Raw genomic sequence first — 23,091 nt, 5'->3', positions numbered from 1 at the left:
CATCATTGACGTCATTCAGCAATTCCTGAGCGATGCTTGTTTTGAATTTTTTTCAATGGTATATCAGCCACTCCTGCACAAGATAAGACGAAAGTTTTGGGTCATTGACTTGTTCAAATTGCCAAGTTGTCCCATTAAGGCCAGTTTTTCTACACTTGGACTTAAATTTTCTTTAAGAATGTCGCGATACACACTGCTATCTATTGTCTCATCTATGAACACGAGCTTTCCTACTCCAGATGCCGCGAAACACCCCCAAACCATCACATTTCCTCCACCGTGTTTAACTGAGGTTTGAGCAGGTTGTTCTCTTGAAGCTCTTTATTTGGCTTTCACCAAATCTTTTGTGCTCCATCTGACACAAATAAATTGAATTTCGATTCATCACTAGTAAATATGGTGGTGTTCCAAAAAGCGTCGGGCTTATTTAAATACTGTTTAGCAAATTCTAACCGCTTTTTCTTCTTTACCTTCGAAATGAATGGCTTGCGTCGAGGAACCCGGCCATGACACCCAGCCATATAGTGTTGGGGGTTGAAATTGATTGCAAATGAATTTTGCGGGGTCTCGCACAATTTGACAGCCGAAGTTTTTGGATTTTGTGCCACCGTGGCCAACACAATTCGCTCCTGTCGTTCGGTTAATTTTTTTGGGCGGGCAGATCTGCTCTTCGGAGCTATTTTGCCAGTATTGCAATAATGCATAACGATGTTTCGAACGCTGGACCATGATTTATCGACAAGTTTGCCAATTTCGCGATAGGATTTTTTCAGCACCACGTCCCATTTTGGTATATGTCCGTTGAAATCGCGATCAAAAGTGTTTGCGACCGTATGCAATTCCTAAAACGTACGAATAAGTAAAAAGCAAGAGTCAAAATAACGGTAGTTTACCGTTACGACGCCAAAAACATAAGCTAACATAAAGAATGTGCCAATACTTTTTCGATATGAATTTTTGCCTATTTCACCTTTCAAGATTGAGCTTGTAAACCTAAGTCGATATTAATTTCTTTTGTTCAGATACATAATAAGTAAATACATTTAGAAAATACCGTTTTCTATTTTTTTACACCTTCATTAGAAGAAAAGTTATAGCACTGAGCATTTTGATTTTTCGAGTGTGCCAATACTTCTTTGACTCACTGCATCTTCGAGACGAGTGGGCCAACATAAAAAAAAATTCACCTTATTTCTTAACACACCTCGTACATACAACGAAGGGTATGCTAGGGGTACTTTTGAGATCCCACTTTTACACTGATCTGCTCCCTAGGACCAACTTATGGTGCACAGCAATGAATCTTCCGCAAATCGATTATGGGTGAAGTATCTGAGACTGAGAGTTTGTCATTTGTCATATAAAATTTTTTAGCAAAATACTTATTGCTGTCTTTTCTACTCTCGAGAAAGGGAATATTGTATCAGAGCTATTTATTCACGTAATTTTTTGTGAGTTTCTTTGCTCGCAAAAATTAGTAGCCGTCACAAATAAAATTTTATTACAATATGGGCGCGCATAAAAAGTTCTTTCCGTACCGAATTTAGCACACACTTTCTTCTTTTCACTTTTTATTATTTCTTGCGGTTGCTATTAGAATTCGAGTAGTAATAGGGCTGCTCAATAGGAATATGACTGTGACGAAGATTTCCAAAAGTACCACCTAAAAGTAAAGCACTGGTAGCAGTAATAGAATATACAACAACTGAGAATCAAGTCTTTCCTCGAACTCGCAGTACATTGAGCTTCTTCAGGGGCGATCCAGCAATTATTTTATGCACTTTGCTGAATTTTAGCAAATACTCACATACATATGTATACACCAAATTTATCAGCTACTGATTAGTGAATATATTTATGTGCGCATATTTATTGCAACATTTTTTATCAACCTAAAATATTCAGTAAAGGCCAAATGCTTCTGTAGTTAAATTATCGGTCGGAAATTCTCAAAACTCTTTTTCTATCGTGGAGTATTCGAGATATGGCCAAATAATTGCTTTGGATTAAAGAAAAAATGACGGGGAAAAAGGTAGATCATAAAATTTAGAGAGTCCGATAACCGATCAAAACAAGCAATATTTGAAATTAAAGATAATTAAAATTCCTAACATTTGTTTATGCGTAATTTCTCATTTTTTGTTTGTGGACAAAGGAGGTTAAAATGCCTAATTAAAGCTGACGTCGCAGCAATGGTATGTCCAGCGACTAAAACCTCCCCCTCATTTGGAACCTTCGTCCACCCTGGAACCGTTTTCGCACTACTCCAGAATGGCCTTCCATCTTCCTCAATACAAAGGCCTATGCCTAAGTGTCTACATCCAGGTTCCGCTTTTTCATCCGGATAATTTTTTTCGCGAAACCATTTATGATCTCCCTGATTCTCCCCCGCTGCTTACATCTTGGCGATTACATTTTCAGTGATTATGTGACCGACTGTATTCTACAGCGTTCGGCATTCTTGTTCCCAGCGCATGCATATGAAAAATGTGTATTCAGCGTCATCTACGGCGGCATGCCCATACATGCAGGTGGGATGTTCACTTTTACTTATTTTGAACTGGTATTTCTGGAAATAACCGTGCACCGAAAGAATTTGGGTTGTACAAAAATTGACTTCGCCGAAGGTTTTGCTGTACCATGTAGCGACGTCTTTAATTAGCCTAGCCGTCCATCCACATCGAGTTGTGAGGTATCATTGGTTGGTTTTCCAAGTAACCAATTACTTGCGGCAATGCATTTAAATTCTTCTTCTCTTCATCTTAATTGGCGCGATAACCGCTTACGCGATTTTGGCCGAGATCAACAAAGCGCGCCAGTCGTTTCTTTCTCGTGCTAACCGGCGCCAATTGGACACACCAAGTGAAGCCAAGTCCTTCTCCACCTGATCTTTCCAACGCAGAGGAGGCCTTCCTCATCCTCTGCTACCACCAGCTGGTACCGCATCGAATACTTTCAAAGCCGGAGCGTTTGTATCCATTCGGACGACATGACCCAGCCAACGAAGCCGCTGGATCTTTATTCGTTGCGCTATGTCTATGTCGTCGTAAAGCTCATACAGCTCATCGTTCCATCGTCTGCGATATTCGCCGTTGCCAACGTGCAAAGGTCCAAAAATCTTACGCAGAATCTTTCTCTCGAACACTCCAAGCGTCGCTTCATCGGATGTTGTCATCGTCCAAGCTTCTGCGCCATACGTTAGGACGGGCATGATGAGAGTCTTGTAGAGTGTTAGTTTTGTTCGTCGAGAGAGAACTTTACTACTCAGTTGCCTACTTAGTCCAAAGTAGCACTTGTTGGCTAGAGAGATTCTACGTTGGATTTCAAGGCTGACATTGTTATCGGTGTTAATGCTGGTTCCTAAATAAACGAAGTCTTTTACAACCTCGAAAATAATGCATTTGAATTATAGAACTACAAATAACATTTTTACAAATTTTTCTCAAGCGCAGCAAGAACGTAGAGACACCGAATTCATACGAGGTGACTTCGTGAAAGCAACCACAACCATTACGTGCGTTTTGTTTTTGCAATTTGGTAGTTTAATTGTCAAATATTCAATAAGAATGTAAACAAACAAATAGCGCAACAAGAAAAAAATCGGACACTTTGCCATGCACACCAGCAAATCGGAAGAAACAAAAATCAAATCAGCTGCGAATTACAATAAGTTACCTGTTGTTGATCCTCTTAGACAAATACTGAGACAAAATTTTGCGCTCAGAGTGGCGGCTCTGCGAACACTATGCATTACTGCAGTGCGCGACGAGCAAGGCGAATTTATTACAGGTGACAGCAAACACATATAAGTAAAACCCTACATGTATTTGTTGTTGCGTTTGGTGCGAGCATCATGTCAAAATCAACAAGCAAATGTAAACATACGAATGTAAACATACCAATACATACAAACAAAGCATATCATTTTGACGTAAGCCATCACTACGGCGAAAAATTCAGCTGGGTGAATGCTGTCACCTTATTAAATCCACCTTGGCGACGAGGCAGAAATATTGTTTGCTGTTGCACCGAACCCGAGCGAAAGAGTTCGCCGGCTCTCACAGCGAACAAAATTTGTTCGGCCAAACATACATACGTAAAATGTGGTGTTGCCATACACAAAAATTATCGAAGATCCCATCATAAGCCAAGCAGTGTAAATACCATGAGCTTGTGCGTCTGCAGTTTGAAGCCCCAATAATGTTTCCATGAATGATATGGAATTGCTTATGAAATTTACAGTATGACATTTTATGCATATTCGTTTATATATCTCGTTATCCACTCTTAACACATTTTGTGATTATGTTAGTATAAATGCATATGACATACATTTAAACTCGAAAGCATCTTAGAGCAAAGCAAAGGCACTAAAGCAATAAACGTTAATTACAGCAGTAAAAACAAAAACAGAGCATTACGAAAAAGAGCCGTGATCACATGTAATTAAGCGAGCACAAGAATGCTATAACAAGCAAAAGAGTATAGAGAGCAGTTGATAAGCTCAGAGAAATTCATTGAAAAGAGCGCAAATAATTTGATAAAATCAGCGATTGCGCTCAACAACAGGTGCTTGAGTCGTGCCGGCTGCATGTTAGAAGGATCTAAGTGAATTTGAATTGAAGAACATGTTTAGCCGGTTTCTAATCTCGTTCTATAATCTTATTTATTATTTTTTTACTATTTTTGTTTTTGTCTTTCTTTGTAATTTGTTGTCGGCATATTCTCTGTATTTGCTTTCAAGCCGTCTCTCTGCATGTTGTTCGTAAATAATTGACTTCGCTGAAACTGTTTCACAAATATTTGCCGGCAGCTAAACGAATCAGTCAGTCAGTCGTGTGCATAGTGTTCAAGTGAGTACAGTTTATTGTTTGTTTTTATCCGTATGTATGTAAGTTTGTTTCATTGTGATTCGGCGAAAAAAAAATTAATATAGTGAAAGTCAAACGTCGCATCAAAGCAATGCTGCGATTGTTTACATCCATAATTAATTAAACAAATCACTTCGGTGCGTGCATTGGCCTCTGGTTACCTGCATAAAATCTAATAATTTCTCCGCCAATTTTTGCTGCAATTTAATTTGTTGTTTAAAAACTGGTGAGCGCCGCAAGCAACGGGTAATCGCGTTTTACCTGACACGTTCAATAAACTGAAATTTATTAGTTAACGAAACAAGTCGTGAAACAGTCAACTCATTTGCTTGTTAAGTGCAGCAATTTGTAAACACATACACACACATATATATATATAAATCGAAGTGAAGGTGTACGAATTTGTGGAAAACCCAAAACAATTTGAACATTCCGCGAGAAATCTACTTACAAGTGTATATGCGCCTTAAAGTAAGTGACCGTGTAAATTAGTTTTGCGTGAATGAGCAAAATTTTCATTGGAAAAGTCAACTTCCATTCAAGTAATTATCTAGTTAAGAATTTATAAATTAAAAAAAAATGTATTGTGTTGTTCATTGTTGTTGTTGTCGTACGTATAAGTTGCGTTGTGGCTTTACTTTCACGTGAATAAACAATAAATATTTCAACTGAAAATTAATATCTGCTTATGTATACATATTTATCTGCCATATGTGTATGTAAATATGTATGTCTGAGGTGTGGCGTATGCAAAAACACGTTGAGAGGGGTTTGTTGGCACTTTTTATAAGTTGAAATATTAAAAAAAAATGTAGAAATAAATAGCAGCAGAAATGACAGGCTTCTTGCAACGGGAGTGTTCGAAAATGATAAGTGGTAATGAATATGAATTTTGATAAAACTCAGTAAAGGCTAAATCGCTTTTCCCTATAGAGTAAAAACAAGTTAAATTTGGCAAAAAACAGCAAAGTATTGAAATATTGAATAGAGCATTGAAAAAATGCAAAGGTGAAAAACATCACATAATTGAGGTAGTCCATCTTCCTTGACCTAGAGCATGGTCTTGCTATGCTGGATGATAGACTATCTACTTTCGCCTTCAGCTATGGTAAAAAAACGAAATTGAACGAAGATTATTCGCACACATGGGAGTCGGCACACAGTGGACTCGGCTGCCGATTGCTGCCTGCTCATTTCACACACTCGTCCAAGCAGAGATTGTTCAGACGGCGACGAATTAATGGCTGAGTTGTTGTTTTTTTTTTTTGGTACAAATATCATCAACACAATCTCAGTTTTTTCGTAAGCAAACCGCTCTCATGGCTTCGGTTACTTCAGCCAGTCAGCTGATTCTTTCTAATTCGCTGAGAGCCGGTTAACGTTCTCTGATGATAGATTACCAGGCATGGTAAAAGAAAAATTGTGAGAGGAACTTTGGCGCTATGCCACTTGGAAGATCCTGTAACCGAATTCTGCACGATCATTTCACACATATTCACACACTCGTCCAAACAGTCGTTGTTCAGATAGCAACGAAGTATTGCTATTGGTTGATTTTTTTCGTATACCATTAACACAATCTCAGTTTTATCGTACACAAACCGCTTCGTGACCCAAGTGCAGCAGCCAATCAGCTGATTCTGTCAAAATCGCGCAGAGCCGGGTGAGTTAGCCAATCAGCTGATTCTGTCAAAATCACGCAGAGCCGGCTTTTAAAATTTTTCACCATTTCAAAAATATTTTCACCATGAGTTAAATCCGATCTGGTCTGATCTTGTCATGCCTTCTGAAGTCTTTTCACCATGGATGCTAATGTTGGCAGCGAAGAGTGGCAACCTAACGGAATATAAGAGGATGTAAAATCGAAAAGATAACAAATGAAGAAGTGGCGTTGGTTTTAAGTGTTAAAATCACATACAGTGGCTCACAGCCGAAATGATGCAGCATTCACTGAAGTGTGCAAGAGGCCACATAACTAAGGATGAGGGTTTCTGTAACATCATAGTATTAAGTGACAAAAGCAAGCTTAAAATTTCAAATCAGTTGGCAACATTTTTGTTTGAGGAAAACGAAATGCAAGGCTATAACCGCGCAACCTGTGCACTAAGCCAAACACCATGGAGGACACGTAATGGTATAGAGATGCTGGTCATCTGAAGGCACCGAAAATTAAACTTTTATTGAAAGTACAATAATAGTGAGCAGGCATATATATTAGAGTATCTTAAAGGAAAATTTGCTACAAAGTACCACAAATTTAATCACTCGGGGGATTGTATAGAATTGGCCAGGGTTGGACATAGTGCATTAAATAATAAATGCAATAAGTCGATAGTTAAAACACTGAAAACCCTAAGATTTTGTGATAATAAAACTATTATTTTAACTACTATTAAAAATTAGTGGAATTTAGTGTTAGTGCAAAATGCCCAATCCTGGAATTGGGTAAAATCGAATTGCAAAGTGGCTGACCTACATATGTCCTCGATAGCCTCACTAATTCCATCTTTGAGGTCTTGAATCAACCCTGGGCTGTTGGCGTAGACTTTCTCTTTCGTGGTCCCAAAGAAAAAAGTCACAAGGTGTTAAATCACAAGATCTCGTTGGCCAATTGTGCTCACCTCTTTGAGAGATAACTCGGCCCGGAAACTTTTCCCGTAAAAGATCAATGGTTTCGTTGCTTCTGTGGCACGTAGCGCCGCCTTGTTGAAAATAAACATTGTTCAAAATTGTTCAAATATTGTAAAAAATCGTAAATCATCTCTCGATAGCGCAATCCATTCACCTGTAACACCTGTTATTGGAAAACCCTTTAGTAATCGAAGTAAGTATTATAATAAGGTGGGTGATTAGCCTGCCGTTGATCACGGTGATAGGGCTTTCTAATAGGAACGTGACAGATAGGCACAGATATTTTGAAGTGGCTTTTTATTATTCAATCAGCAAACCTTCACGGCAAGTAATACGATTGAGTAGCATGAGCAAACGATAACATATTTTACGCGTTTTTTTATCAGCGCGTGGTTACGCGAATAGAGTTTTTGGCGGGTTTTTCGGAAAACGTTAATATTATACCAATGACGTACAGTCGGCCGATGTCTCCAATATTAGCATAGCCCTGGTCATACCTAAAATCAGCGCGAGCTGTGTCATCACTACCACCGAGCAAAGCCAACGCGCTCTCCATACTCTATGACATAGAGTGAACATTTTAACTAACAGGGTTTTCCTTAATATCTCTCAACACATAGCTCGTGTGTTGTTTTTTTTTTTATTCCGACATGGAATCACAATTTTATAGCCTTCAATACCCAAATCAATGTTCAAAATTGTGTCTGCGCTATTTGTGGCGTGCGTCTTGATGGAGCGACCTACAATTTCAAGTCGACTCCGAAGAGCCGAACGGAAGATATTTTTTTATTTCTATGAGGACCTTTTTCATGGCAGAAACACACTCGGAGGTTTGCCATTGCCTGCCGAGGGGCGTCCGCTATTAGAAAAGTGTTATTCTTAATTTGGTGTTTCACCGAGATTTGAACCCACGTTCTCTCTTGATTCCGAATGATAGTCTCGCACCAACCCATTCGGCTACGGCGGCCACGGCCGGAAGAATATATGTTATATATTTGTGTTATATTTGATGGCCTGCCGGGTATGCACTTGAATAATATAAAGAAATAAATCAATACGTCCATAACATTTTTGGTCTTTCTCGAATAGGTGAAAGAGCCGAAACGTATTACGTGTCATCAAAATTGCGTCTCATCAATGATGTTGAATAGATCATTGTATAGTGAGAATTTGTAAAAATCTTACAGGGTTTGATTGAAAAGTAATGAGCCTTCTCGCGCGGAGCGCCTGCCAAGCGATCAACCGAATCGGCTGGTGGGAGAAAATGATCGTTGGACCTTCCCGTTCCACTAGAAACCGGTCCTAGCTGGCAACAGCGGTGCAGTCAACATCGCTCCACGCGTGAAAGCTGTTTCAAAAGTGTGTTAGGATTTTGCAGTGGCGTAAATTCAGCAATCGTTGGAGCAACGTTACTCAATCAAATTTTGCGTAAAGCTAAACAAAACGAGTACCGAAACCATTGGGCTACTCAAGGAGGCTTACGGGGACCAATCTCTGTCCAGTGCCCAATCAGAACGGGGCACAAGTCGTTCAAGGAAGGCCGGGGGACGTCGAAGACGAAAAGCGATCTGGAATGCCTTGGACGATGCAAACAGACGAAGATGTGAACCGGGTTCGTTTTGTACCTCCAGGAAGTACTGTAAACGCGGCATTTTACAAAGAAGTGCTCCTTCGGCTAAAAAACCGCATCGCCCGGGTTCGGCACGACCTCGTCAACAATTGGAACCTTCATCACGACAATGCGCCGGCGCACACCGCCTTCCTCTGCACCTCTGCATAGGCCAAGATGGGGGTTCCGGTGCTTCGCCATCCTCCCTACAGCCCAGACCTGTCCCCTCCGGACTTCTTTTTGTTCCCGCGCCTGAAAAGAAAGCTGAAGGGGAGGCGTTTCGACTACATCGAGGCGATCCAAAAAACTGTGACAGCCGAATTGAACGCGATACCGGCGGATGAATTTAAAAAATGTTTGCTGCAGTGAAAGGACCGCTACCAGCGGTGTGCTGACGCTCAAGGGTCATATTTTGAAGAATATTAGTTGTATGAGCCAAACGGCTTAATAAAACTGCTTAAATAAAATAATGCTCATTACTTTTCAATCAAACCCTGTATCCATTGAAAGTTTACCCAAGGGACATGCAGAATTTTCAATCCTATTGACGAAGAGTTTTTCGTTGGCTTGGTGCGAATTTGTAAATGATTACTCTGCCCGCAAGTTTTTTAGATCTGTTTATGAGATCAAAATTAGTCTCAAAAGAACACAGAAGAAATTCCATATAACAACGGAAACCACAAATCTAACGGTTGCTGTGGCGCTTTCAGTAATGAAAGGGTTGCCATTGTGCTCGTGTTGGCTGATTGCTCTAACTCGCTTTTGTTTTGTTTTTTTTTTTGTTGTGGTTTCTTACACCATTTTCATGTTTTCGAGAATTATGTAAGCATTGGTATTTTGATATCAAATGACAAGTAACCAAATTATTTTTTACTCAGTGATTTTAATCACTTCAAAAATTATGGGCAAATATAAGGAAAGTTATTGCGAATCGGACATTAAATTTCTCATCTTGCCCTCGTCGGACCTGTAAGTAGAGCAAAAAATTTGACTAAATATTATTAAATAGTGGCAGTCATTTTTAGTAAAATTCAATATGAAACTCCTAATAGGAAAGTGCATCCATAACTGTCGCTTGCGATTCACCAGCCTCCTAGTAGAGAATAAAACAAATTCCATTGAATCCAACCTTGCATTTTGTTTTGGTAAATGTTATGCAATTCTATTGCTTTTCTAAAAATTGCGCCTAAAAGTATGCAAACTTTAAAAAAAATACCCCTACTTGTACTTGGAAGCACTGGCGTAAGCATGTCGCTTGTGAGGTAAGCGGCTAAAAGCAAAGTTGCTAGAATATCGCTAAACTGTTATTGCTTTCGTATACAAAGTTTTCTCATCATGAGCAGCGGAATTTTTTAGCGAGCAGAGAAATGTTCAGTGGAAACCAACTAGTGCCGGCTAAAATAAAAGGGGTATAATTTTTCACTACCTACTTTCAGAGGGAGTAGTTAGAAAAGCAATGGCTAACAGTTTGCGCGACATATATTGAAGAGCAGGACACATGTCTTTTATATATCGGATGACTTAAATTTTTGTAATTAAAATATTTTGAATTAAATAAGCATTTTCTTGTTTGTTCGCGATGAATTTTTATATTGGTTTACCTATTTTTGTTGAGATTATATACATATTGAGGGTTACGTAATTATTATATCTCTCTATTAAATTATTATATCTCTCTATAAATAATATTTGGTACAACAAAGAGGCGCACGCCACAAATAGGAGCTCGGCCAAGTACTTAAAAAGGGTGTAGCTTCATTCACCAACGTAATTTCCATAAAAAAAAACGCAATCATTCCAGCGCCGCTCTATCATTTCAACACCACTTTTGTAGAACGATTTATCTTTTGCTTCAAAATAGGCCTCAGTTTCAGTGATAACCGCTTCAGTCGAGCGAAATTTCTTACCGGCGAGCATTTTTTTAGGTCTGCAAACAATTAGTAGTCGCTGGGAGCCAAATCTTTGAATTTGAAGTTCAATTCATATAGTTTTCCCACTTATTGATTAACTTGTGACTCGGTGCGTTGGTTTGGCGGTGAGTAAACGTGGCACCCACTTTGAACAGATCTTTCTCATAGTCAAAAGCTCATGCAATATAAAACCCACACGTTGTTTTGATATCTTTACGATCACAGCTACTTCACGCAACTTCACTTAGCGATCATTCAAAACGATTTTGTGGATTTTTTGACGTTTTCTGGTATGATCGCCTCATTTGGAGTCCATTGTGTTGTGCATCATCGGTGTCTCTACGACCAGGTTTGAAGTCAGCGAACCATTACACTTTTCATAACACTTTTCAAGCCATTGCCTCGCTTTAACGGTATTTTCCCCATCAAGAAGCAGTGTAAAATTAAAACACGAAATTTGATCCATTGCTTCCATTTCCTAAATTATAAAAGTAGCGTAACTCTAGCACAATACTCGCTATGAATGGCACAATGAATATAATATCATGAGATTTTAACAGCTGTCTTTTTAAGGTTATTGCTACTTCAAAAAGGCGTGAATGCAATAAAACGAATGGTGCCATCTATGTGTCCGGGACTTTTCAGCCCATGTGTTCCATAGCGCATCTGGATAATGTTCTCGCTTTAGCGCCTAATAATGGCGAACTTCTGTGTTCAAGGTGACTTCAATTATTGAATAAGTGATACTTAAGTACTTACTATTATTGCTTACTCAATATTTCAATCCTAGTATTATTGAGTGGTACAGTATAACTGATAGTGCTGGGTTATGTCCAACGGATATATATAGGTATGTATATATGTTTTCCTCTAACTCATAGTGGTGCATAGGGCATCAAAGTGGGCGTCCAACTAATGAAACCTATTTGATTGATAACTTTTTAAGTTTTGCAATGGGCCAGATAAATGATTTCTCAAATAGTCTTACTCGAATTCTACACCTTATTTCCATTAATGTAAATATACATTTTTCTTTATTAGGATACCTACATCCTCATCCATCCACCGCTTATCCTTTATATAGATTTCTATAAACTTAACGCCTTTTAATCGGTTTCCCAGCACAAACTTTTCATTCAATTCAATTAAACATCTGTAGAGTTTAGCAGATGAAAACACGACTCTTCCGTAGAGCCTGTGCCAAGCAATTTTTCTGGAAATATTTTTTGCCCTGCCAGGGTCGACATTACCGAAGTATACTATAATATTACAATATTATAATCTTATTGTCTCATGTGTAATAAAGTGTATAAATTTCATGCTAATCTTAATTAATTGTTGTCTTTATATAACAGATTTGTACATAGGGGTTTTTTTCAAATAAATCCTCCAATCAAATACTTTACGCATCGATGCACTTTTGCGGTCATAGACGAGTCTTAAGCTTTCTTAAAAAAATCAGTTAATTTACAGATACAGTGGCCGACATAACGATGCATACCCTACTTAAGGGAAAACTCAAACACAAATATTTTGTTCTATTATATCATTCAAATTTCGATTAACTTATTAATTTATTTATAATAAAGTAACGTTATAAAAACACAAATTAAAATATTTCAATTCAGAAAACAAAATATTATTTTCATATTTTTTTTTATAAATGCCCAGAAACTTGTAGCGACAAAATTAGCGTACCCTTGTACCCTACTAGTAATAGTAAAAGTAATAACGTTATGCAAATAACTCAATACTTAGTGTTGCCGCCTTTTGCGTTAATTACAGTCAAAGGCGGCGTGGCATACTGTGAACTAATCTCTTAAGAAGCTCTGCAGGTATTTTATTCCAGGTCTCTTGCAGTTTCTGAAAAAATTCTGTTTCTTTGAGGCAACTTGATCGATCGATTTTTTCGTCTAAATATTGCCATAAGTGCTCGATACGATTTAAGTCGGGGCTTTGAGCGGGCCATTCTAAAAGCTCTATTGAGTTTTGTCTAAAGTATTCCTTTGCTACGCGACTGGTATGTTTGGGGTCGTTGTCTTGTTGATAGATGAAATTGTGTCCAAGACCCATTCTTCGTGCCGAGGGCTCTAAGAATGTGCTTAGCATTTTGACGTCGGACTCCCCAGTCATTTTTCCTTCAATATGTACCAGATCTGATATACCGCTATAGAAAAAACAGCCCCAGATAAGCACACTTCCCCCGCCAAACTTAATTGTGCTTTGCACGCACTTTGATTGGAGCCTCTCATTACTTTTTCGCCACACTTTTTCTCTTCTTTTTGTATACTTAAACTAAAACTTACTCTCATTGCTCCATATAACCCTCTCCCAGAAACTCAATGGCCTATTGAAGTACTTTTTGGCAAATGCTAGTCGCGCTTTCATGTTTTTATTGCTGATAAAAGGTTTCCTGATCATGTAATGACTAGAAAACCCCTCTTCACGAATTCTCCGCTGAATTGTTCGCTCGCTTACATTAATTTGAAGACTTTCTTTAATAAACCTTGCCGAAGTTGTCGGGTCTTTTGTTAATTTCCCTTACTATTTGCGTGTCATCGCGAGAATTGGTTACCCTTGGCCGACCTGTTCTTGGAGCGCTAGCAAAGCCGCCATTTTTTTTTTTAACTTTTTATAACTCTCTGGATTGTTGACTTGCATCTGTTATATTTTTTAGCAATTTTGCCATACCCCATTCCATTTTTGTGGTCCTGAACAATTAGTTTTCTTAAATCAATGCTTATTTCCTTTGTTGTAAAATACAAGGTAAAATAAACACCAAACGCTTGTTTCCATTACCTTTTCACTACGAATTTGGGAAATATTTAAAACGAAGGACAACACACGCGGATATTTTAGTGGTATGTACACTTTTGTCGAATACGAAAAGCAACTGAGACGCAATTAGTGCAAATTGTTCTGCCATGTGAAAAGATAACGGCACATTTTTAACGGCGCTGGTTTGCTAGCTCACACTTAGAAAAATAATGTGTAGAATCTTAAATTCGAGAAGCAGCTTACGGACTTATTTGCATAACAAAATATTTCTTCAAGGGGTATTCATAGTTATGTCGGCCACTGTAGATGGATCATTTTACTGCTGGTACTATTCTAGTCAATGGCGCACTAATTTGATTTCTTCTATTAAATACCAGCATCTGAACTTGAATGTTTTCATACTATTGTACATAGTTTGGCTTTCCCTGCAGGGTATGTACACACATACAAATACGTGAAAATGTACGAGTGTAGGCATGCAAATAATGTAACTGATTTAAAATGATGTAATGGAATTTATTGAATATTGCACATTTTGATATCTGATATTGGCTACTAAACATTCTAATGCAAACCAAATATCTCAATGTATGTAATTACGGAAATATTTGCAATAGCTAGGCTTGGCATGGATAGTTATTTGGATTTTCTAGCTTTCAAAAAAAAATTTACTTTTGCATATTTCGATATTTAGTTCCAACCTTCAAATGCCACATGACTTTTCACATGCCACCTTCATACAATTATACCCATCATCCTGTTGAAAGGCGAATCCACCTATACCCAGTGCAATTTAAATACGGCCACGGCCATTACATAGTATTTTGTCAACCCACTGGCCGTGTGGCGCAGTACCTCAGGTTGTTGATGAAAACATGAAAACCGGTTTGTTTTCATTTTTCGCTTCAGTGCAGAGAGCCAGCCAGTTTGGCATGATTGATTTCTCTGCTCTTACAGGCATTCGCAGTGAAGCTCAGCGGCTTTTGTTTCAGGTATGCATTAGTTTCTAATTTATGGTGATTCGGTTTTTCAGCGCGACAAATTTATGTATAATGAGAAGTTTGCTATAGCTATATATATAATAAATATATTTAAAGCAAATCAGCGCGACCCGGTCATTTTCCCGAATCGAATTTCCCGAATGCCGCTGGCCCGAATGTCTAAAATTCCGAATAACCAAAATCCCGAATGCCATTTTCCCGAATGCCAGTTTCACGAATGGCTATGTCCCCGAAAAATAAAATTTTTTTTTATTAATATAGTAATAAAGGATTTACTGCAATAAATTTTTGTAAAAGTGAACATATACATATTTGTAAACCAATTAGAGCACAATATTATAAGAAATTGCTTTTAAATAGTCCAATACTCTGTTTTCTCTTCTATAATTATCGTAGGAAGCTGTGATCGCTTGGATTCTGCTTTGAAGCTGATACCATTTCTTCTTTGGTGCAGCTCTTACCGATCTCCCTAAACTTAACTCCGCAATAGCACACTCTGTATCGGCTTGCTCTTTTTGTATTTTTGTCAGAAGGGAGTACAAATCTGGGTGGTGTTTTCCCACTACTATCGCGAATCGGTTATGCCACCCCTCACTGACGTTGTTCGTTCTGCAAGCTCCTTGGAGAGCAGCTTCATGTTGATTCCACAATTCGATTGGATATTGCGTCAATTATTTAAAAATGTTCGGTAAATTAGTTATTCGGGAAATTGGTTTTCGGGAAAATGGATTCGGGAAACTGGCATTCGGGAAAATGGCATTCGGGATTTTGGTTATTCGGAATTTTAGACATTCGGGCCAGCGGCATTCGGGAAATTCCATTCGGGAAAATGACCGGATACCAATCAACGCAATAATCATCTCACTTTCTAAAAAACTTGCAAACAGCTATAGAATATTACTTGTGTTATTTTTTTCCAATAAAATGTAAGTACAGAGCCTTACTTTCTTGTTAAATCAATAAATAGCCCTGATTCGGGTCTGCTTTGTATCAATCCAAGCACCAACTGCAGTTTGCAAAACAGAACAGCGCTTTTGTGGAATTTCATTGAATGAAAACAATTATTCTTTACTTAAACTGCAGTATTTGTTCTACCAGAGTTTCCGTATTACGCACAGACTTATGTATATACACACACACACGTACATGTGCTTGTCCATCATTCAGTAGCTTTTGTTGCGGAACTCCCGCTTATTCATAAGATGATTTCATGGTGTTTTCCTGTTCTTCTTTTCCCTTATCTCTTAAATATTTTTCAGCACTTGGCAATTGCAAGCGAGCGTTTATGTGTATGTATGTATGCAGCGTAAGCTATCAAAATGAAGATTAAACTCGGTGCACAGCCTGTCACTGACTATTTTTACATTTCTATGAACTCTTTCATGCAACAATTTGCATATTTTGCACCTAAAGTCTGATAGTTTTTTAAATTTCATGTGCGCTCTCCTTTGTTTTTCAAATGGCCCGCACGTGTAGACTGCACGTGTATATCAATTTTTAAATATACTGTAGGGTAATTGAATTCACAAAAAAAACAACAAAAAATATTTATTGTTATTGCATTCCAAATGTGTACGTAAGAACAGCAAGGCGTTTAAAGTGAAGTATTCAAATCTTGACCTGAACCTGTTACACACAAAACCTGCTGATGAAACGCATCTTTCGGCCGCAACGCTTGTGAGCTGAACTGTTAAGCGGTTGTCGAAAGCAATTTGAAGTCAATGACCTCTAAGCAATGGACGTAATTTGAATCAAGAACAACACAATCATTACAGCGCTGCTCTAATAAAGGGTTTTCCAATAAGAGGTGTTATTCCCGTAAAAGATCAGTGGTTTCGTTGCTTGTGTGCCACGTAGTGACGTATTGTTGAAAATAAACGTCCAATTATCAATACCATCCAATTCAGGCCATAAAAAATGGTTAATCATCTCTCAGTAGCGCAATCCATTCGCCGTAACTATTGCTCCAGCTTCATTTTCGAAAAAGTGAGGCCCAATGACATCGCCGTAGCAAACAGTCACACGTTGAGGCTTTTCAACAATAACTCTTGGATTTTCTGAGCCCCAGATCCGACAATTTTGCTTGTTGACGAAGCCACCAAGGTGGAAATGGGCCTCATCACTCAAGATGATTTTTCGATGGAATTCCGGATCATTTTCATGCATTTCAACGACCCAATCAGCAAAGACACGACGTTGTTGATGATCGGCCGGCTTGAGTTCTTGTGTTTACTGGACTTTATAAGCCTTAAGACCCAAATCTTTATGCAAAATACGGGGTAATGACGTTTTGGAAAACCCTTTATTTCAGTACCACTTTTGTAGAGCGCTTTATTTTTTGCCACAATTCGGCGAGCTTCTTCTTAGGTCTGCGAATAGCCAGTAGTCACTAGGAGCCAAATCTGGCGAATACGGTGGATGTGGGAGCAATTCGAAGTTCAATTTATGTAGTTTTGCCATAGTTTTGATTGATTTGTGATACGGTTTATCGAAAGGCCGTAATTTGCGGTCCAATTCACACCCAGATTCAGATAACCCTGCATCAATTCCATCGGAGTATCTAAAAACTGGCCTCTGACAATAAGTGCCACGTCATCCGCGTAGGCAATCACCTTGCAGCCGCTCCTCTCCAGCTCCTCAAGCAGGTCGTAAAGTGATCAAAGTACACCACCTCCAAATATTATGTGAATTAAAAGTTCTTAAAGTTTTTTGCGTTACTTCGACTATTAAACTGACATACGTAGCTATGAAAACAGTCTCATATGAGTGGATATGGCTATATGATCCTTACGAAACACATTTTCTTGGCCACCTGTTCTAACTTTTCATCTTGTCCGCAGTAATGTGAAGGCAGCTGGCGAAAAACATTCAAAACTTTTTACTTCAACTAATATTATCGGCCGCCGTAGTCAAATGGGTTGGTGCGTGACTACCATTCTGAATTCACAGAGAGAACGTAGGTTCGAATCTCGTTGAAACAACAAAATTAAGAAAAAACATTTTTCTAATAGCCGTGGCCCCTCGGCAGGCAATGGCAAACCTCCGAGTGTATTTCTGCCATGAAAAGCTCCTCATAAAAATATTTGCCCTTCGGAGACGGCTTGAAACCCTCCGTTTGTGGAACAACATCAAGACGCACGCCACAAATAGGGGGAGGAGCTCGGCCAAACACCCAAAAAGGGTATATGCGCCAATTATATACATATATATTTATACTATTATCTACTCACTATAAAATATATACAAGTATATTTTTCACATTTCTGAGTTTGCAAAAATGTTGCCTTTCATTTTTCGCGCCACAAAATAAAAATTTCTGATGAAGACAGCCACTATAACCTAGGCTAACTTCATTAGTAATTTAACTCTGAGTGGGTTTTTCACCTTTAATTGTTTCATTTGCATAGAATAAGGCGTCTATAGGTGATCCACCTCATTTCAGAAGCGGAACTAGTCGATACAAATTTTTCCACTAGTTGCATATTTACAGTTTCTATTGGAATGCATCGCCAGCTGAGTTAATTAATTCCTTATAGCGCAGCTGTCTCGGCTGGCGTAGCAGTAAAGATTAATATAAAAGATGAAAAAAAAATAACAATTGATGTACTGAGAAAACAGACTCAGCTGTATAAAAAATACAATAAAGATACCGCAACGAATTGATGTTTTAAGTGTACAAAATAATAATAAATTAAATGAAATGTGTACTGAAGATATTAAGTACAATTCACTGACTATCCACCGTCGGCGTAAAGTTAATAACCGGTGGGAAATAATAATAAACAGTATATATATGTGGACTTAAAAGTATGCATACGAACATACTTTGTACATATACAGGGTGATTCAGGTTAAGGTGTCTTTTCCAGCAATGTTTAATTTGGTTGTTGCAATAGCATAAATATTGCTCCTAAATGTTTGGGGATAGTGGCTGGAGTTACAGGCCCTTTTCGCCGGGTCGTTGCGGTAACGTAGAATCGACTGTTGGGGGAATAGTATTTAGCTGCCACAGTTCGATGCGTCTCTTTTGTCAGCTGTTTACTAGAAGATTTATAATTTGCAAAAATGAGTTTAATTTCGCTCGAGAACCTTACGAAAATAATTCATCCATTGCAAAACTGGTGAATATACAGTCTGGGTCAGAAAAAGAGAACCGCGATTATTCATGAAGTTTAAAAGACATATATTTAACATATTTTTACTTGAAAGTATGTACAAAACTACTAGTCGCAATTACTCAATAAGCCGTGTAGTCTTTATCGTTGTCGAGTATAGCCTGGCACCTTCTTCATGCTTTGAACCAGCTTTCTGCGTAGCTCGTCGACAAACAGGACTAGATTTTGCGAACTTGACGCACGAGTTGCTTCAAGTCATTGACAGGCCTTTCGCCACGATACGTTTTCATAGTTCCCCACACATTTTCAATGGGGTTGATGTCTGGGGGCTGGGAAGGTCAGTCCAATACTGTGACGCCATTGTTTTGCTGTTTCTCAACCAGTTTTTCTGAGAGCAGTGGTTTTGATGATGTGTGACGGTAGGATATATTCGCCTCCTTCAGTCGTCGTTCGATGGTGTTGATACTCACATCTATTCCCTTTTTAGCAAGAACTGATAGTGCTTGGCGTAGTCACAAAGAAGGGTCCCGCTTAGAAAGTTGGTCGATCACTTTATCCTGCTTTTTTGCCGTCATTCGCTTCAAGCCGCGCTCGGGAAAGTCATCAACATTTTGTACATCTTATACCGCTAATTCTACATCACAACTAACTGTTTCGATGTTTTATTCACTTTTTCAGCCGCGGCGTAATTTCGGCCCTCTCGAATGCGTGTATAAAAATATCGCCTCAAAAGGCTTCGCGTACTTCTCATTCATTTTTGTTAGGTTGCGTTTACGGAAAAGTTTCGAACGACACTAACCTGAGTTCGCACTGGCGTCGTAGATCTTGAGTGGGACTATTATGCAGCAAAAAAATATAAATACGTCGGAAAAGGCGTGAAAAGACATAAAAAAAAAAATCCCAAAAATTAATAGTATTTTATAGTCATTTGAAACTTACATTTTATTTAACTAAAATTCAATGGACCGTAAAACTGCATACTCAGAATAATTCTAAAATTATGGTTAAACAGTTGAGAGTTTCCATGAAATTTTGAAAGGCTTTGGCAAAGTTTGAAACCTTATATTATATAGTTTTTGTTGTAGTATGAACTGTATTTTCATTTATCATTTTATTAGTAGTGGTGTCTTTATAATTTGCAATGGGGTGTATAATGAATGAAAAAAATAAATCGTGGAGGTGCAATTTTTTGTGGTTAGAGCACGTATTTGAGGTTGCAGACATGCAAAGCGACGGCGAAGTGCGCCTGACGATGTTCGTCGTGAACAGATTAATTTTTAATTTCGTGGCCGCCTCCGGCGGCAAAAGCAGCTCTCAGTGCAAAATGTAAACAAATCTACTTTGCAAACGTTGCTTCACTTGCAGAAATGCCTTGCATATTATAATTTAAATGTAAATAATGAAAATAAATAATGAAAATAAATAATGAAAAATAATAAAAGATATTAAAAATAATATTTAAAACTTTCTTTATTTGAATTAATTGATAAATATGGGAATTCATCTTCTCGCTTTTGGAGCGAATTTCGTTGTCTCGGCGTTCTGTTTGACAGCGCGAAATGTTGCGACAAATATCAACCGAGGCCATTGCTCCGCACGACGAAGTTCGCTCTGCAATTTTATTCTTGTTCAACTGTAAAACAGAAACAATTGAAGCTGTCAAAGATAAAATTCGGTGCGAAATTACTGCGACGGAGCTCCTATTGTATACACAGGGTGCGTGCGGTAATTGCGAAAAACTTGAGAGTAAAAGTATTTTGAACAAAATTTAATGATACTTCAGGAATTTTTTACTCAACATTAACCTATTAAAAATCAATAGAATTCAATAAAATTTCCTTTAGCTGCAATACGAGCCCGGAAATGACTGCATCCTAAAATCAAATGCTCCTGATCATATTGACCGTAACAGTATTGATGGAAGCCTTCTGGGAAGAAATGGTGTTATGAGGATGCTCATTGCTTTCACACTTAACTGCGCCCATACGTAGTCATTTAGGAGATTAAGGCTTGGGAAGTTAGGCGGACGGAGTTAAGGGGGGGAGCCTGCTTTCGAGGCTTCAAAAAATCGATTTTTTTTTCATAAAAGTCTCCCCAAACTATCTAAGAATGTGTCCTCAAAATTTCAGAAGCAAATTCAAAATATTTTCGGAGTTACAGAAGAAATTGTGAGCAAGTGTCGAGCAGCTATAAGAGCGGATTTTTTATATACAAAAACTTTGACGCACGATTTCTCGGCTTTTTATTTTTACGATTTTTCCGAATTAGCGGGAAATATAGGGAAAAAGTTAAACGTCCTATCGAAACGAGATAACATTGATTGCATTCGGAATTAAATTCTCTTCTAGTTGAACCTAAAAAACCTTAAGAAAGTCATGATTATGAATGATTTTTTTTTTAATTAGCGAAAAATTGTTGAATTTCTCTCTTTTTGTTTAATTTTTTTGGTTTAACTAGAAGCTATACGAGTACTATACTAAAATAAAAATTTGTTTGAGTTTTTGGTTTGAGATGAAAATTGCGACCTGCATCTTTCCCGCCGTACGACACATGCACACTCGAGGCGCCTCGGCAAAATGCTTGCACCAGGCATAATGTGACATATATTTTAATGAAAAAATTTGAGAAGACTGTTGAGATATATAATAATAAAATCTGAAAGTTTCGTTTCAATTGAATATTTCTTTCCTTCCTAAAAAAATCCACGACAAACACGATTTTTTGAAGCCTCTAAAGCAGGCTCCCCCCTTAAGTTCGTTGTTATGTGGTCATGGGACAGCCTCTTACTGAAAGATGTATGGGATATCATAGCGTATTTTATCAATTCAGGGTTTCATTACTGACTCTACAACCTCGATATATGCCGCAGAATTCACTCGAAATCTTTGAGTAAAAAAGTGTGGAGGCATGACATGTTCTTTGTTGCACACAACACCTAAAATGCTCACAAACCCTAAATAGTGGATGGAAACTTCGTGTGCTTGACAACAGAAACCTCTGCAGGGTTGGAACATAGCCATCTGCCATTCTGGTAATTTCTGCGGTTGATTTTTGGTCTTGGTCAACATCTTTACTGTCAAAAATTTTTGTTGAGCAGCCGTTTTGATCGCATAACTCACTGTTATCGAATTTGCTCCAAAATATACTGTTTTCTGCGCAAACGTAGGATTTATACTGGGGATATTTATGGACACCTCGACTGATAAGACCCTTAGAGATATTAGACTCCTTCGCAAGGGCTCTCATTTCGAATAGTCCTCGTCAATGAGCGCTTGCAATCTTTATATATAAAAATGAATGTTTGTCTGTATGTCATCGATGTACTCAAAAGCCACTGCACCGATTATTATAAAAATTGGTATATATATGTATTTTTCTACGGAAAAGGTTTATAGAATATGATAATTGATGCCACTCGCCACCAGGTGGCGCTGCAGAGTAGCAATTTCTGTCCCGTTCAACCGATTGTCATAAAAATTAGTATGACCATGTATTTTTACACAGAAGAAACGAATATGACAAGTTCTTAAATTTATTTTAGTTGTTGGCGTAGCAACGCGCGCCGGGTACAGCTAGTTGTTTAATAAATTCTGCAGATCGGACAGCGTCAGAACGTTCCCTTTGTTTTTGCGTTTTGTAACAGATTCCGCATCGTCGACTGACGATACAAATTTACGGTGTAGCTTATGAACGAAGGAACGGGCGTACTTAAGAATATTACAGATTTCTAATTCACATAACAAGAAAAACTGCTCGTCAACTCATCATTTTTTGAGTTAAGTTGTAGTCCTCCATGTCTTATCGGAAGAAGGGCAAAAAGAAAACGAATGGTTTGGGAGAGATATATCCATATTTATAAATTCATGTCCTCAAATACCTTATGCACCCTGTATACATACAGGATTTGATTGAAAAGTAATGAGCCTTTCCGCGCGAAGCGTCTGCCAAGCGATCAACCGAATCGGCTGGTGGGGAAAATGATCGTTCGACCTTCCCCTTCCACTAGAAACCGGTCCCAATTTGCTGGCAACAGCGGTGCAGTCAACATCGCTCCGCGTGTGAAAGCTGTTTTAAAAGTGTGTTAGGATTTTGCAGTGGCGAAAATGCAGCTGATCATCTTTTTCGACCCTCGAGGCATCGTCCACAAGGAGTTTGTACCTCCAGGAAGCACTGTAA

At 38.3% G+C, this 23,091-nt stretch overlaps 1 protein-coding gene across 2 annotated transcripts in view; it reads left to right on the top strand.

Annotated features, from left to right (window-relative positions):
• The first annotated feature begins 4,859 nt into the window (after positions 1 to 4,859).
• The window catches only part of LOC129240059 (uncharacterized), a 144,856-nt gene continuing 126,624 nt past the window's right edge, over positions 4,860 to 23,091 (top strand). For both annotated transcript variants that reach the window (XR_008582024.1, XM_054875526.1), the window contains exon 1: positions 4,860 to 5,342. The gene's annotated coding sequence lies outside the window, so the exon portion shown is untranslated. The remainder of the gene's footprint in view (positions 5,343 to 23,091) is intronic.

The sequence above is a fragment of the Anastrepha obliqua genome, chromosome 3 (genome assembly GCF_027943255.1).
Source record: "Anastrepha obliqua isolate idAnaObli1 chromosome 3, idAnaObli1_1.0, whole genome shotgun sequence".
Classification (NCBI taxonomy): Eukaryota; Metazoa; Arthropoda; class Insecta; order Diptera; family Tephritidae; genus Anastrepha; species Anastrepha obliqua.
The sequence above is the reverse complement of the archived record's forward strand: the minus strand, read 5'-3'. Positions and strand labels throughout refer to the sequence as shown.